The following is a 16,667-nucleotide window of genomic DNA, read 5'->3' as shown; positions in this document are numbered from 1 at the left end:
AAGACACATAAAATGTTTTATGCTACACACTAATCTCATTCTCTCTAATGCCACCCTCCCTCCACTCCCAAACATGAGCACTCCTTCCTGTGCGTTCAAGCTTGCTGGTCCTCTAAATTAGAGTCCCTGGAGTACATCCTCCAGTGCTCTCTGCTTTGAATCTGTTAAGATTTTACGTCATGAATACCTTTTAAAATTTCTTTTCTTCTCTTCATTATCCTTGCTTTGCCTTGCTTTAGTTACTCAGCTTCCTCTCAGGTGACTATTGCAGCTCATGGCTCTCCATGCAGTCACACAGTTCACCACTAAATAATGCATCTAATCATGCCCCAGCCTAAAGCCTCTCCCAATTCCCTGTTGCATTCAATTTGGCATTTAAGGCTCTTCACAGACCACCGTCTAGCTAATTCACCTCTCTAGCTCCATCTGGCACCAACCTGTGCCTAAGCTCCAGCCCACTGAGCTGATGAAGTTCCATGAATATTCTCATAGCCTTCCACAATTCCGTATACACTTACTGTTCCTGAGATGCTCTTCTCACTTTCTAGAGTTAGTCTCCATTCTCTGTGCTCTCAACACTTTGTCCTAACCTCTAATTTTGTACTTAGTTTACATTGCAATTACATATTGTACGGGAGTGAGCCTTACTTATCTCTATATCACTGATGACTACTATGGAGTTTGCTATTAGAAGAGAGAAAGACCCAAAGGAAATTCTAAAGTATGTACTGCAGAAAGAAAAAAAAAAATGATAGCAGATGAAAACCTTGAAATGGAAGAAACAATGAGAGAAGATATTGATAAATAGATGGGAAAAGGAAAACATTGTTTCAAACTATAAGAAACATGTGTAATTTGTGGAGGAAAAATAGAAAAGCCAGAAAGATATGTCTTCAAATTTTGGAGCATGAGTGGTAACATATTCAAATAGAGAATTTTTATTTTTTTTTTAAGGATGCCTGTTAAAATAGCAGGAGCAGCTACTAAGGAAGTAGATAGACATAGAGCAAACAACCTCTGAACAGGTAGAGGGGACTTGGAGTGGGGAAGAAAGACTTATCAATTCAAAAGACAGCAAGATGGGTACACAAAGGCAGACAGAGTGGTATAATGGATACTAGAGACTCAGAAGCGGGGAGGTTGGGACGGGGCTGAGGGATGAAAAAATACCTGCTGAGTACAATGCACACTATTCAGGTGACAGTTACACTAAATCCAGACTTCACCACTCTACAACTCATCCATGCAGCCAAAAATACCACTTGTACTCCTAAAGCTGTTGAAATAAAAAAATCTTTTATCATAAAAATAATAATAATTAAAAAAAACAAGAGACAGCAAGAAGAGATGGGGGAAAGAAATAACATTGATAAGCACCCCTATTACTCAGGAAATTACAAGCATTTTAGGAGCTCTGTGTCAGAAACTGAGGGCAGTGACTAAATATATATTTCTTATTATGTCACATATGGAATTAAGAGAAATAAACAAATCCATCACCAGAGGGACAAACTGCAATACAACTCTCCTAGTAATTGATAGCTTCAGCAGATTAAAAAAGTCAGTAAAGATAAAAAGATTTAAATAGCATAATTAACTTTTAGATGTATAGAACATATATAGAATATTGAATACAATAAGTAGTGAAATATTAACTCTGAAAACTGACTAAGCTATAAAGAAAACCTCAATAATTTGCAAAGGACTGTTATACCAACATTCACTTACAATGCAATATTAGAAATATATTTTTAAAAGGTAACTTGAATGCACAAATAAAATGTGAGTTAGATTTTATACATATATATGTATAATCTATACTGTATATATATAAGGGAATAGTATTCAGCCTTAAAAAAGAAAACTCTGCCACTTGTGACAACATGGATGAACATGAACATGGAGGGCGTTATGTTAAGTGAACAGGCCAGGCCCAGAAAGATAAACGGCATATGATCTCCTTATAGGCATACCACAGGGATGTTGCAGGTCCAGTTTCACACTACCACAACAAAGTGAGTATCACAATAAAGCGAGTCCAACAGATTTTCTGGTTCCCCAGTACCTATAAAAGTTATGTTTACAGTACTGTAGTCTATTAAGTGTGCAATAACATGTCTAAAACACTACATACCTTAATTAAATACAATTTATTGCTAAAAATGCTAATGATTATCTGAGCCTTCAGTGAGTTGTAACCTTTTTGCTGGTAGAGGATCCTCGATGTTGATGACTGCTCAGGGTGGTGGCTGAAGTTTGGGGTAGCTGTGGCAATTTCTTAAAACAATGAACTCTGCCACATTGATTGATTCTTCCTTTCATAAAAGATTTCTCTGTAGCATGTGATGCTATTTGATAGCATTTTACCCACAGAACTTCTTTCAAAAGTAGAGTCAACACTCTCAAACCCTGCTGCTGCTGCTGCATCAACTAAGTTTATGCAATATTTTAAATCCTTTGTTGTCATTTCAACAATGTTCACAGCACCTTCACCAATGTAGATTCCATCTCAAGAAACCAGTTTCTTTGCTTATCCATAAAGCAGCAACTCTTCATTCCTTCAAGTTTTATCATGAGATTGCAGAAATTCAGTCATATTTTCAGTCTCTACTTTTAATTCCAGTTTTCCTGCTATTTCCACTACATCCACAGTGACTTCCTCCACTGAAGTCTTAAACCGTTCCAAGTCATCTATGAAGATTGGAATCTTCTTACAATCTCCTATTAATGTTGATATTTTGACCTCTTCCCATAAATCATGAATGTTCTTAATGGTATCTAGAATGCTGAATCCTTTCCAGAAGGATTTCAATTTACTTTGCTCAGATCCATCAGAATAATCACTATGTATGGCAATTACAGCCTTATGAAATGAATTTCTTAAATAATAAGACTTAAAAGTTGAAATTATTCCTTGGTCCAAGAGCTACAGAATGAATGCTGCATTAGCAGACATGAAAACAACAAGAATCTCCTTGTACATCCCCCTCAGAGCTCTCGGGTGACCATTTGTATTGTCAATGAGCAATAATATTTTGAAAGGAATCTTCTTTTTCTGAGCAGTGAGTCTCCACAGTGGGGTTAAGACATTCAGTAAACCATGCTATAAACAGATGTGTTGTCATCCAGGCTATGTTGTTCCATTTATAAAGCACAAGCAATAATAGTTTACCATCATTCTTAAAGGCCTTAGAACTTTTAGAACGGTACATGAGTATTGGCTTCAACTTAAAGTCATCAGTTGTATTAGCCCCTAACAAGGGAGTCACCCTGCCCTGTGAAGCACTGAAGCCAAGCATTGACTTCTGTTCTCTAGCTATGAAAGCCCTAGATGGCATCTTCTTTCAACAGAAGCCTGTTTCATCTACACTGAAAATTTGTTGTTTAGTGTAGCCATCTTCATTAATGATCTTAGCTAGATCTTCTGTATAACTTGCTGCAGCTTCTCCATGAGCACTTGCTGCTTCACTTGGTACTTTTATGTTATGGAGATGGTTTCTTTCCTCTTACCTAATGAACCAACTTCTGTTAGCTTTCCATTTTTCTTCTGCAGCTTCTCTGCCTTTCTCAGCCTTCAGAGAGTTGAAAAGAGTTAGTACCTTACTCTGGATTAGGCTTTGGCTTAAGGGAATGTTGTGACTGATATAATCTTCTCTCAATATATTATCTATCTGTCTGTCTATCTTCTATAAATTCTCACTCTCTCTATATATATGTGGACCACTAAAACTTTCTCCCTATCAGCAGTAAGCCTATTTTGTTTTCTTATCATTCATGTGTTAACTGGAGTAGCACTTTTAATTTCCTTCAAGAACTTCTGCTTTGCATTCCTAACTTGTCTAGCTGATGCAAGAGGTCTAGCTTTTGTTTTGGCCTGTAGGCTTTCAACAAGCCTTCCAACACTTAGGGCCATTTTAGGGTTATTAATTGGTCGAATTTGATATTGTTGTGTCTCAGGGAATAGGGAAGCCCAATGAGAGGGATAGAAGTAGAACAGTTGGTTGGTGGCGTAGTCAGAACACACATAACATTTATCAATTTGCTGTCTTATATGGGCATGGTTCATGGTGCCCCAAAACAATTACAGTAGTAACATCAAAGATCACTGATCACCATACTAGATATAATAAAATTTAAAAGTTTGAAATATTTTATTACCAAAATGTGACACAGAGACATGAATCAAACACATGCTGTTGGAAATATGGTGTTGACAGACTAGCTCAATGCAGGGTTGCCACAAACCTTCAATTTACAAAAATTGCAAAACACAATAAAGTGAAGCATAATAAAATAAGGTGTGCTTGTACTAATTTTGTAAACTTTGAGAAATGTGTCTTGAATAATAATTTCATCTCCATAAGAGGAGGCAGCAGCTGCTGTAAAATGCTGAAACAACCCCTTCAGGAAACATTCAATCTTAAGTGCAATTGCTTTCCCTTTTTAGTTTTAAATGGAAAAGTTTCTACACAAAGCTGTTTACATAAATATTCAGCTGTTTACCTCTGCACACAAGGTAGAAAAGCAGAAATCTGATGACAGTTCAGGAACACTAAACAGAAACCAGCTCAAAAATGATGAAAAATTTAGGGACTCAACTATCTACCTCATTAGCCTAATCCATTGGTGTTCCACAAGTAATTTCTTTTTAATAGTAGATAGTCATAAATTTTCAGATGATTTTCTTGAAAAGTATAAATTATGTCGGTTAAATTATAATGGATAGATTATATTCCATTTTAATGCCAATATACTCCCTTGGTCGGGAGACAAAGGCCCAGAGATGCATCTGGTTTGGACACCAGCACATTACCTGCAGTCTCATATATCTGTGTAGCAGTCTGTATCTTCCAATAGTGGCCACTGCAAGACTCCTTGAGAAACTTTTCACTTCCCTACCAAGAGATGGAATCTATTTCTACTCCCATGGAACTTAAGTGGCCTTTGTAACTGCTTCAGTTTAATAGAACACAGTGGAGTGATGCTGTCTGATTTCCTAAGGTAGATCATGAAAGGTTCCTGCTTTTCTTTCTCTTGGGTCATGTGCTGAGCAGTGAACTGGTACAGAAGTCTGTCTACCCTGAAGCTATCATGCTGGAGAGACCACAGAGATGCCTGAGGATCCCAGCTGTTATGTCTTCCCAGCTAGGCTCCAGACACGTAAGTGAGCTAGCTTCAGATGATTCCAATACCCAGCCTCTAGGCCAACCCAGCTGATGTGAGTGGAGCAGAGATGAGCTGTCCCTGCTGAGCCCCCGCCAGATTGCAGATTCATGAGTCAAATTCACATGGTTGTTGCTGACATTAAGTTTTGGAGTGGTTTGTTATGCAGCACCAATTAACTGGAACAGGAGGGACACTGAATGCAAATATCATCCCCTTATTTACCCAAAGGATAAAAGACAGAACCAAAAGCCCAAACAGCAGGATTTCTTAAAAACCAAAATGATGGCACTGTGTTTTACCCAAAAAGCGCAAGCACCACTTTTTTTTTTTTTTTTTTTTTTGAGACGGAGTCTCGCTCTGTCGAGTGCAGTGGCCGGATCTCAGCTCACTGCAAGCTCCGCCTCCCGGGTTTACGCCATTCTCCTGCCTCAGCCTCCCGAGTAGCTGGGACTACAGGCGCCAGCCACCTCGCCCGGCTACCTTTTTGTATCTTTTAGTAGAGACGGGGGTTTCACCGTGTTAGCCAGGATGGTCTCGAACCCCTGACCTCGTGATCCGCCCGTCTCGGCCTCCCAAAGTGCTGGGATTACAGGCTTGAGCCACCGCGCCCGGCCAAGCACCACTTCTGAAAGTTAAATTTGACTTAGGATTCACATACCTTTTGCCACTTGCCAACATTGCCGATTAGTGGATATCTATGCAAATATATTATTTGAAAAAAAAATCCTTTTATTTTTGCTTTTAATGTCTTCAAAAGATCACTGATGCAGGTTAACAGCCTCTGCTTGTTAACAACATTTACTCAATTACTGTATCTACCTTTCATTTTAGGCTGTAATTTATGTTGGTGCCGACAGAGTGATATCAGGTGTCCTCAAATTCAGTCGAACCAAAATGAAATCACTGGGCTCTACATATTATCTGCTATTGGCTATTAGTAGAAAGTAATCAGATTTTAGAGCTAAATAAAATCCCTGATCACTTACTGTGTAACCCTAGACAAGCTACACAACTTTTATTGATCTGTAAAATGGAAATAATACCTATCTATTGACATGGTGGCTACAGAATTAAATGAGCCACTATATATAAAATACTTAGCATGCCTGGTATATAATAGACAATCAACAAGTTTCCTTTCCTTGGCACCCTTGACCTTTTTCATTGAATGACAGGCTTTTAAAGGTGAATGAAAGTCCCAGGGTTTGCTCCAGGTAAAAGAAGCCTTCCCAAGAAATTCAGGCTCTGCTTCCTGCCCATGAGTGATGCTCCAACACTTAAAAGTGGGCCTCCAACCAGAGCAGCTACTGGGGCCCTCTCTGGGTTTGTTTGTTGATTGTAGTCATTGTTTTAACGGAAAATATTTGAGCAAATTTAACTCTGCATCCCAGCTACTGCTTTTTCTTTTGTTACCATGCATTTTCACCAGCAAAGAACTAATTTAGTATTTCGTTGTTTTTTTTTTTTTTGGTGGAGGGGTTGCGGAGTTTTGCTGTGTCACCCAGGCTGGAGTGCACTGGTGTGATCTCAGCTCACTGCAGCCCCTGTCTCCTAGATTAAAGTGATTTTTGTGCCTCAGCCTCCTGAATAGCTGGGATTACAGGTGCACAACAGCACACCCAATTAATTTTTGTATTTTTGGTAGAGACGGGGTTTCACCATGTTGGCCAGGCTGTTCTCAAACTCCTGGCCTCAAGTGACCCACCCACCTCAGCCTCCCAAAGTGCTGGAATTACAAGCGTGAGCCACTGTGCCCAGCCTGTTTTGTTTTAAATAGGAGGTCACTGGGGACTTTATGCCGGAGAGGTATCTGACCTGAATTACTGGCCGGCTATATTAAGGAGGCAAAAAATTAACAGGTAACCTACGGATTTTAGATGTTTGGCCAACAACCTCAATATATGAGCAGACAAAATGACATTATGAGAAGAAAAGAAAATCAGCTATCCCTCCGGGTATTTTTATTTGGTTCAAGCTTAACCTCTACGTGAACAACGAAGCTTCCTGAAGTAGACAGAGCATGTGCCTCACACTTGCTGTGGGATCTTAGGAAGTAACTTTGCAGGCCTTTGTTTCTTCACCCAAGAAACCATGGGATTAGAGTAGATGACCAAACTATGTGATGACCAAAAGGACTTAAGATCATCTAGTGTAATGTTCTCACTTGACAGGTGAGAAGTGAGGCCAAGAACAATTCAGTGGCTTTCTTGATGTCACAGTCCTTGCAGCCAATAGACTTGGGACTGGCATCCAAGGTTTACAGGCAATAAAGATCCTCTTTCCACAAAGCCTTAGCTGTCTCTAAAATGACTTGATTCTGACGGTAATGAGGAAGGAGCACAATATGCATTTCTATTCACGTTAATTTAAAATGATTTGACAGGTCAAATATTTATTTCCTAATTTCCAAGCTAACTTTCTTGCTAAGGGAGGACTTGCAACTGTCTTGAACAAGGGCCCATTCCTAGGTCATCATTCTCCAGACCTGAAAAAGCAATGTAAGTACTTTTCACTTGATATATTCAAAACAGAGCAGGATGAATTTTATCAGTGATGTCCCTTGCAAGTGCCAGGTACCCAACAGAAAATGACAGACTTCTGTGCTCTTTAACCTATGAGTGATAGAGTTACTGTTATACTATGTGCCAACCAAGTTTCAGACCCAAGCAAGGTGTGAGGCAAAACTTCTGACAAGGCTAAGTCTTTATCCATCCACCTGATATTTCTTAATTCTTCCTCTCTAGGGAACAGATAAGTTCTTTAAGGTTCACAGGTCTGCTTCACCACAGAGTGATTATATTCAAGAATCCTGATTTGCTCAAAGCAAGATACCTATCTAGGTGAACAGGAAGTAAAGTTTCTCAGCCCAACCACTCTAGAAATCTGGAGCAAGGGGCAAAGGAAATGTTTCTTATTCAACTTAACATAAATCAACAACATTGACCTTGATATACATGATCTTAATTAAGAACTAAACTGGAATTTAAACATTTGAATGCTGCACTAAGGTATCATAGAAATTAAGGCCAAATGTGGAAATTGAAACAATGAGAAAGATAAAGGGGGCCTATAACCAGGAAATACACTGACATAATGGAAATGAGCCAGTCTGGAGTAGAGGACAAGGGGAGCCTGAGGGAGGCAGACTGTCAAGGTTGGCATGACTTTATCTGTTGGGGAGATAAACATGGCAGCCACTCCACAGGTGGTTACTGAGTACTTAAAACGTGGCTAGCGTGAATAAGAAACTGAATTTTATTTTAAATTTTATTTAATTTTAATTAAAGTTAAATTTAAATTTAGAAATGGACACTGATTCATTTACTGGACAAAACAACTGATATGCATGTTTGGAATGACTTGGGTATGTGAATCTACTTTTTCTACTGTAAGTTTTAATCTAAGTACAGATCGAATATTGTCCATGAAATTTCAGTGTCCCAGTTGAGATATGCTGTAGGTGTAAAATATGCTTACAGCACATCTCAATAGGACTTTCAAGACTTTGTATTTTAAAAATGCAAAATATCTCATTAATAGTTATATTAATTACAGTCAATCCTCCATATCCATGGTTCCACATATGCAACCAACTACCCAGTAAGAATACTTTTAAATAAATAAAAAATACAACAAAAAATAGATAATATACCACAACAATTATTTACATAGCAATTACATTGTATTAAGTATTTTAAGTAATCTAAAGATGATTTAAAATACATGGGAGGGTGTGTACGGGTTATATAAAAATACTTCATTTTATATAAGGGACTTGGGCATCCACAGATTTCGGTATCTGTGGGGAGTCCTGGAACCAGTCCTCCATGGATACCAAGGGACAACTGTACATGTTGAAATAATATCTTGAATATATTAAGCAACACAAAAATATATTGTTAAAATTAATTTCATATTTCCTTTTATTTTTAATGTGGCTACTAGAAAATTTAAAATTACATATAAAGCTCATACTTGAGGTTTATATTACATTTTCACTGGACAATGCTACTCTAGATTCTGGAAGGTCTAGATAAGACCCCTTTTTTTGTGTTTTTGGTTTTTTTTTTTGAGACAAAGTCTCACTCTGTCACCCAGGCTGGAGTGCAGTGGCACTATCTCGGCTCACTGCAACCTCCGCCTCCCAAGTTCAAGTGATTCTCCTGCCTCAGCCTCCCAAGTAGCTGGGACTACAGGTGCGTGCCACCACACCCGGCTAATTTTTGTATTTTTTTAGTAGGAACGAGGTTTCACCATATTGGCCCGGCTGGTCTTGAACTCCTGATCTCATGATCTGCCTGCCTTGGCCTCCCAAAGTGCTGTGATTACAGGCATGAGCCACTGTGCCCAGCCAGAACACCACTTTTTTTTTTTTCTTTTTTTTAGAAAAGACTGTAGTAGTACATTCTTGGGCTTCTTTGTCAAAATCACACTAGGGTTCACCATGTGAAGAGCCCAAGGATAGTCCTTCTTATTAGATTATACTCTTTCAGTAAATTAAAATTAGACATTTGGTTTTAAAATTTGCCTCAGATTATTTAATTGATGTCAGTCAGCCAGCATGTGGTCAATTGTAAAGTAAAAACGACATTGGAGTTCCAGATCAAAGGAACTGATAGAGGGAAACAGCCCTGAAACAAAATAGTGACTATAATTCAAATATTTGACACTAAATATCAAATCCCTTTAGTCTTCTTTTACATGACCACAAAAAGAAACCACATAAAAAGGAAAGAAACAGCAATATATAATACCAACATATACATTCTGAAGAAGATACTATTTTAAATACCCTCTGAACATGAATCAAATATACGGCAAATGATAAATTTATATATATACTTCATATGCACAAGTAAAACTTTATCCGTTAAAGAAAGGTTCCTTAAGATTGTGATCTAAAAGAAAACCTTTGTTCTAAACCATATTGACTGATAATTAAGCCTGTCGTTATCATAGCATGTACCCTATAATCTGATACCACCCCCACCCACCCCAAAATTGTATTCAAATGAGAACACATCCATGCTCACACCATTTAAATGAGATAGGGGACAGCTACATCACTTCTCATTTTCGGAGCTCGATAATCAATTAATCAGAGAGGTTAAACAGCACATTCAAGGTTCAACGTTTGCTAAAAGTCACTTTTTCCATTCAGACCCTCAGCTGTCATTCTGGAAGCTGCCACCAGATGCACAGGGTGCTTGTTAATGCGGCAGTTAGCCCACATCAGAGGGACTCTTCAAGGTCCAAGGTTTCACACAATTTGATCAACTGTGCTTTTTTCTCCTATAAATCAGAACTTGATAAATATAGCACTATAATTCATGAACAAATATTTAATTACCACCTTTAAGAGCTAAAATAAAGACATACTCTGACATAATATTTACATAAATACAAAATACCTACCTTCAAATTAAGTATCTTTTCCCACTAAATTGCCCTATTTTAAATCTCCATCTAATTCATTTCAGAGTCTAGTTGGAATTCTCCCTGAGTTAATTCGGGATTGTAAATCTCCAAGTCTCAGATCTTCAGAGTAGCGTAAGAGCTCCCCACATAATTTTCCTGAGTTAATCTGCTCTTTCTTTTCCCCACATGTTTAGCTTCACATGGCATCTAGGGTCTCATCTGCTCCTGTCTCTGCGTGGCTTGCCTCCGCTCTACTGCCCACTCTGGGTTCCCATTCCCAAGCAGAAAGAACCGTAGATGCTGCCGTCTTGCTCTCCCCACTCTGTGGTCTTGTTCCAATCAGGGAAACATTCCTATGGCAACCAACACACACCACCATCTCACTCCCCTTCCCTGAAAGTTCCCTATTTGCCTGGCAGACGTTTGGCAAGGACACTGAATTACTTTAACTTGCCTAGCAACTACTAGCCTGTTCCAGTCCCTCTAAAAGCAGTTGGCTTTTTGTCGCTTATCTTTTAAAACACACTCAGGGGCTGGCTGGCTGGCTGGCTGGCTGGCCGTGGAAAGGGCAGCTGCCAAGTCAGCCTCATTGGACACTGGCTTGGAACACACACAGCAGTTGGGCAAACTGGAGCCTCTTCTTGCCCCAGGAGGAAAAAATGTCCACAGGCTTGAGGCAATGGCACGAGTAGATAGCTCTCAGGGTCCCACCCTGGGCTAACTCCAGAGGAATTTTAATTCTCAGAGAACCTCAAATCTCCTTCACCTTCAGCTATAAGAAAAGTAAAATTATCAATAGCTGCCTCCACTCAGAAAACCAGGTTTATCCCATTTTGCCACGTACTTCAACCCTTCTGGTTTTTATTTAATAGGCTGGAAACCAGATATTTTAACTTACAGATTGTAGTTTATTCATTTAGGTTATTTTGGTATCACAGTCCCAAATGACTGATGCTGCTTTCCGTATTTTTTCCCCTCAGTGAATTCTAAAGAAATACTTGAAGTGTCTATAATCTAATCTGGGTACCCTAAGATGAAATACTTCTTCTAATAATCCATATAAGTGGAGAAGCGTATATGAACAATGAATAAACAGTTTATTGAGCTCTTGGCTTGCTCTGCTGATGGATTCCATGCTTGCCTTGTGTCCTTTCAGAACAGAAGCCAACAGCGGGTGCTTTCTCCCAAAAACAACCAGTGAGATAATCAAGTCAGGTCCTGGAAAAAAACTAAAGCTACTAGATAGGCATTTCTACTCCTACCTGCAGCCAACTGTCTTGCAAAATGAAAGCAGGGCCACTGTTGCAGAAGCAGAGAGTTGCCAATTTAGGCCAGCAACAGACCTGAAAGTTGACATGGATGGACACTATCTTTTATTAGACAACTATTTCCTGCTGGTAGGATGCAAAAGACCCACTTTTCTATCTTTGCAGCCTTTGAATTTCTTCCAAAAAGATGCTTCTTATTTACTTCCATGGCCCTTCAAGAACAAGGACAATTTTTTATTGCCATTTCCTATTTCAGTGATGACACACAGTAAGTGCTCAGTAAGCATTTGCTGAAATGAACCTTAAATACAGCAGCAATAGAATGTCAATTAAAATAAGATACTATTTTCACTGATTATATTTACAAACTAAAATTTTTGTCATATTCAGTGTTGACAAGGGTGTGGAGAAACACGACATTCTTCTACACTGTTGATGGAAGTATAAATTAGGGCAGCCATTTTGGAGGACAAATTGCCAATATTTAGTGATGCTAAAAATGGACACCCTCTTTTACCAGTAATTCCCTGGCTTTGAATCCTACAAATATATTGACAAAAATGCAAAAAGATATACACAAGAATGTTTATTGCAGCATTGTTTGCAACAAGATAAAACTGGAAAAATCTAAATGTTGATAAACAGTAGGCAAGCTAAATTATGGCAAACTGATGCAATGGAATACAATATAGCCATTAAAAATGAAATGGATTTATACATACTGATGTGAACAGATGTTTAAGATATATCACTAACCTATCCACAACAGAATCCATATATGTATCCATACATACACATATAAGCATAGATGTGTGTTATATGTGTATAGGTATTTATGTATATGTGTATGTGTGATTGTATACAAACAGAACATTAGGTCATTTCTGGTAGAATGTGCAGAGACTTAATAGTGGTTACCTTTAAGGAATGATATTTAGGACTGAAACAATAGGAAGACTTTTATTTCCACCGTATAGCATCTTAAAATGTTGACCAATTTTTAAAACAAGGAATGTTCGTATTTTAAAAACTCGTATTTTAAAACATGTTAACAATTCATAATTGCCTTTGTATTATTAGATTTTCAAAAAAAATAAATAAAGATAGCAGGTTATTTTTACCATGCAGGTATCCCTGAGTAACTAATACAGGGGTCTTTAAAACCATCCACAGCTAGCAGAAAGCAAGAAACTACAGAAATGAAAACAGCAAGTCCCATAAATTGTTTATGAAGTTCACACTTTTAATGTGTTAGACATTAGTACCTCAAAAACTTAATTAAAAATTAGAAATCACATTAGGGCTACATAAATTAAAATTAAAAATTGTACAAATCCAAATACACATTGAATTATACAATAAGCCAAAAAATGTATTCCTAATGCTTGAGTCATCTTCTTTTTTGGAGGTAGAGTGAAAACAGAAGTAACTCCTGCTGCTAAATTAGAAACCATAAGCCCCAGCAGCACTGTACATATATAACAAGAATTAAAAAACTGGATCCAAAAATTCTAATTGATGTTTAATCCAAGAAAAGTACAGAAAGCTGCAAGTGTGTCTTTTCAGGGGCTGATCTGACCTACAGAGAGGAACAACCGAAGAGAAACGTCTCTTCTTCACTGGCAACTCAATAACAAGAACATGGAAACCATGGTATAAAATTTTTTTCAGCTTACAAAGGTTAGAAAGAACCCTCCATTAAAAAAATAGAGCATTGCCCTTCATTTCCACATTATCCCCAGCTTCCCAAATATTCCTCCTACTTTTTTCTTACAAACTCAAGAGAAACAATTTCCCTTAGTACTCATTATAAAACCCCAGAATGATGTTGACATTGCCATTTTAACTGTCTATTGTTCTCCTAACTCCAGGAAATCTCTGAAAGCCAGACATAATGACTGTTGTGACGGTTTTCAGTAACAAGAAGTGAAGTTTCCTGTCAAAAGAAGTGCTCTCTCCATTTTCATCATATGTAAAACAAGATGCTTCCATGAGCACCTTAACAGATAGATGAGCTTCTTTGAGACCCTGAAAATGTACTAAAAGGATGAAAGAACAAATCAAAATGACAGATAAATTTGTGGGAGTTTTTCCCTTTTAGCTATAGCAAACTGTGATTTATTTCCCAATTAGTACTGATTCTTTTGTGAGAGACCTGACTTTTTGCTCTAGAGATGTCAAGAGCATATTCTAGATATAAATTCAACACAGGAGCAAAAAATAAATTAGGAGTTGGTGTTTATTTGGAATACTCTAGATCCTAGACTACATGGACTGGCTATGAAGCATGTTCTATTATAACACTCTTCCATTAACTGTTTCAGGTCCCCATGATTCCAAATCTCCCATTCAGCTTGAGAGGTCCGCATCTGTAGTACAGATCTACTGGCCAGACCAGCAAAAGAAAGGCAGCTTGTTTCTGAGGGAAGAGGCCAAGACCAGGATTCAGAAGTCCTGGGTTCAAGTGCTTGTACAGTCCTTAACCTGCAGAGCTGTTGAAAGCAGAGACTCACCTTCATCTGTCTCACTTCTTCCATGTGAGCAAATGGGGAGGGATGTATCAGATCAAATGAGATCATACATCAGTATAGTTCACAAATATGGAATGCCAGAAAGGTCTTACCATTAACAAGAGCAAGAGTTTGCCTTTCTGAAATTGTGTTACACAAATATATACTTGTGTGACTCCATTTTCTTACCTGTAAAATGGGAATAATAAAAGCACTCATTTCATAGATGCTCTTAGATACATGCATCCATGCTTTTTATCGTTTGCTCTATCTATGCTAGGCACTCTTCTAAGAGCTCTATGCTAGGCACTCTTCTAACAGCTAACATATGCTAAACATGTAATATAAATAATAAAATGTAACATGTATATGTAACATAAATAATAAAAATATTAGCTGTTACCTTTGGTACAAAGCTACTTTATTTACTTAGAAGTGTAGATCCCTAGTACCGCAGATATTCAAAATGTGACAGAAGTACAACAAAGTGAAAAATTAGACAAAACATAAAGAGGGATGAGTTATGCCCAGAGCATCTACTTTGTTGTAACTAGTGGTCTAGTTAGGCATAAAGCAATAACCATAGGAGGATGACAGGGAAAGGATGTGAACCCGGCACACAGCAACTCAAAGTATAGTAAGAGGCAAAGACTGTAGAATGTATCAATCTCAGTTTTAAAGATTAAGTGGCTTGAACACTAAATGTGAAACGTACAGAGGCATAGACTTCCTCTGACCTCTAGGTCTGGTTGGTCCATAAGTGTCCCTCAAAATATTTGAAAAATGAGTGGATGGATGGGTTGAACACACCACTTTCAATACTATCTTCTTGCAGAGTTCCTATTATAATACAGACTGCTTGATATTAAAAGGTGTCTACATGAAAGACAAAGGAAAACCCAAAAGATGTGCACTCATGCCTTAATTCATTAAATACTTAGTATTCACTATATCTGAAGCATAGTACAGAAGTTGTTTTATGAATAAAGTCTAGTTCATGCAATTACAGAAATCTAAAGTTTGTAGAAGAAGTTGGCCTCTATCTTGGGCTGGAATCTAGTCATAGTGGAAATAACTAATTACATTCCTTCCCAGTTGGTTTCTTACAGGCAGCTCTTCTCTAAGTCCAAGCCTTGGTGATGCCATTTATGTGTCAGGACACTTTAATCTTAAGAAACTAAAGGAAAATGGAAAATATTTTTCAAAAGGATGTAATTGTACCAGATGATATGCAAGGGATTTGGGGGCATGTAATTAATTACAATAATGCCTTACAACAAATTTATACCAATGGAAAGAAGATGTGTGACAATATTGAATTGTGGGTGGGTTTTTAAAAATGGAGTTTTATTAGAGTTCAAATTAAATGCTAATAAAACATCACCAAGAAGAAATCCTCCTAGGACTGCTTTAATGACTAGAATCACTCATAATCAGTAGATAGTTAAGATGCAAATAGATGCAAGTAAGGCATTTGAAAATGGCCCTTCCTCTCAAGCAGGCTAAATGTTTCCTAGCAAACGTATTTATACTATTCATTTGCTCTGTGGGTCCTTTCTTCATAGATAAAACAAAGTAAACTTCAGACTTACCCTGGAGAAATTATTAAGAACCCTAAATTAATGTGGTACAAATGAACGTCATTATTGAAGAGAGAATCAGGGTTCTGTCAGATGGCTGCAGCCAACTACATCTGGATTTATTTTTAAATGAGTGTTTATACTCCACTGTTCATCCAAGTTCTCATAAGATGCTCTGTCTTTGCATACAAAGCAGGAAAAAAACTGCTGAATGAAGTCAGTGTGCTGAATGGAACCAGAGAGTGGGTGGAGGGGAGTGCCTACTCTTTTTTTCCCTCTTTTTTTTTTTTTTTTTTTTTTTTTAGCTGTTATTTTTCTTTCTCCTCCTATCTGGTATTCTTTGATACACTCTGACAGCTTGTTCAAACTGAGGAGCCTAAGAAGGATCTACCTGACAACCTAGACTCAGGAAAAGCACATGTGAAAATGCCATTTCCAACCAGTGTACGATCAGGCCTTGGAGAATGGAGATAGTGTGTTTCCAAAGTACTTCAGAGGCTGCAAAAAATGTTAAACATTACCTCATTTGATACAACCACCTGTGGCATAGGAAAGGCAGGTGTCTTCATTTTACAGGTAAGAGAGGTTAATGATGTGATCAAGTCCGCACTATTAGAAAAAGAGCTCAGCATCAAGACCAACCTTCTTACTGTTGGTCTGTGGTGATGTCCCCACACTACACTTCCTAAGTAAATAATCTTATGTATTTTTACATACCCCCTACA

At 37.9% G+C, this 16,667-nt stretch overlaps 1 protein-coding gene across 3 annotated transcripts in view; it reads right to left on the bottom strand.

Moving 5' to 3' along the window:
- The window catches only part of TMEM108 (transmembrane protein 108), a 329,329-nt gene that overhangs the window by 234,354 nt on the left and 78,308 nt on the right, over positions 1-16,667 (bottom strand). Inside the window, exon 1 of one of the 3 annotated variants that reach the window (XM_023207439.1) lies at positions 10,582-10,906. The exons of the other annotated variants lie outside the window; for them this stretch is intronic. The gene's annotated coding sequence lies outside the window, so the exon portion shown is untranslated. Of the gene's footprint in view, positions 1-10,581; positions 10,907-16,667 lie in introns of those variants that run through there. 3 annotated transcript variants of the gene reach the window in all.

Source organism: Piliocolobus tephrosceles, chromosome 2 (assembly GCF_002776525.5).
Source record: "Piliocolobus tephrosceles isolate RC106 chromosome 2, ASM277652v3, whole genome shotgun sequence".
NCBI classification, from domain to species: Eukaryota; Metazoa; Chordata; class Mammalia; order Primates; family Cercopithecidae; genus Piliocolobus; species Piliocolobus tephrosceles.
Note: the sequence above shows the minus strand (reverse complement) of the source record. Positions and strands in the feature narration are given on the sequence as shown.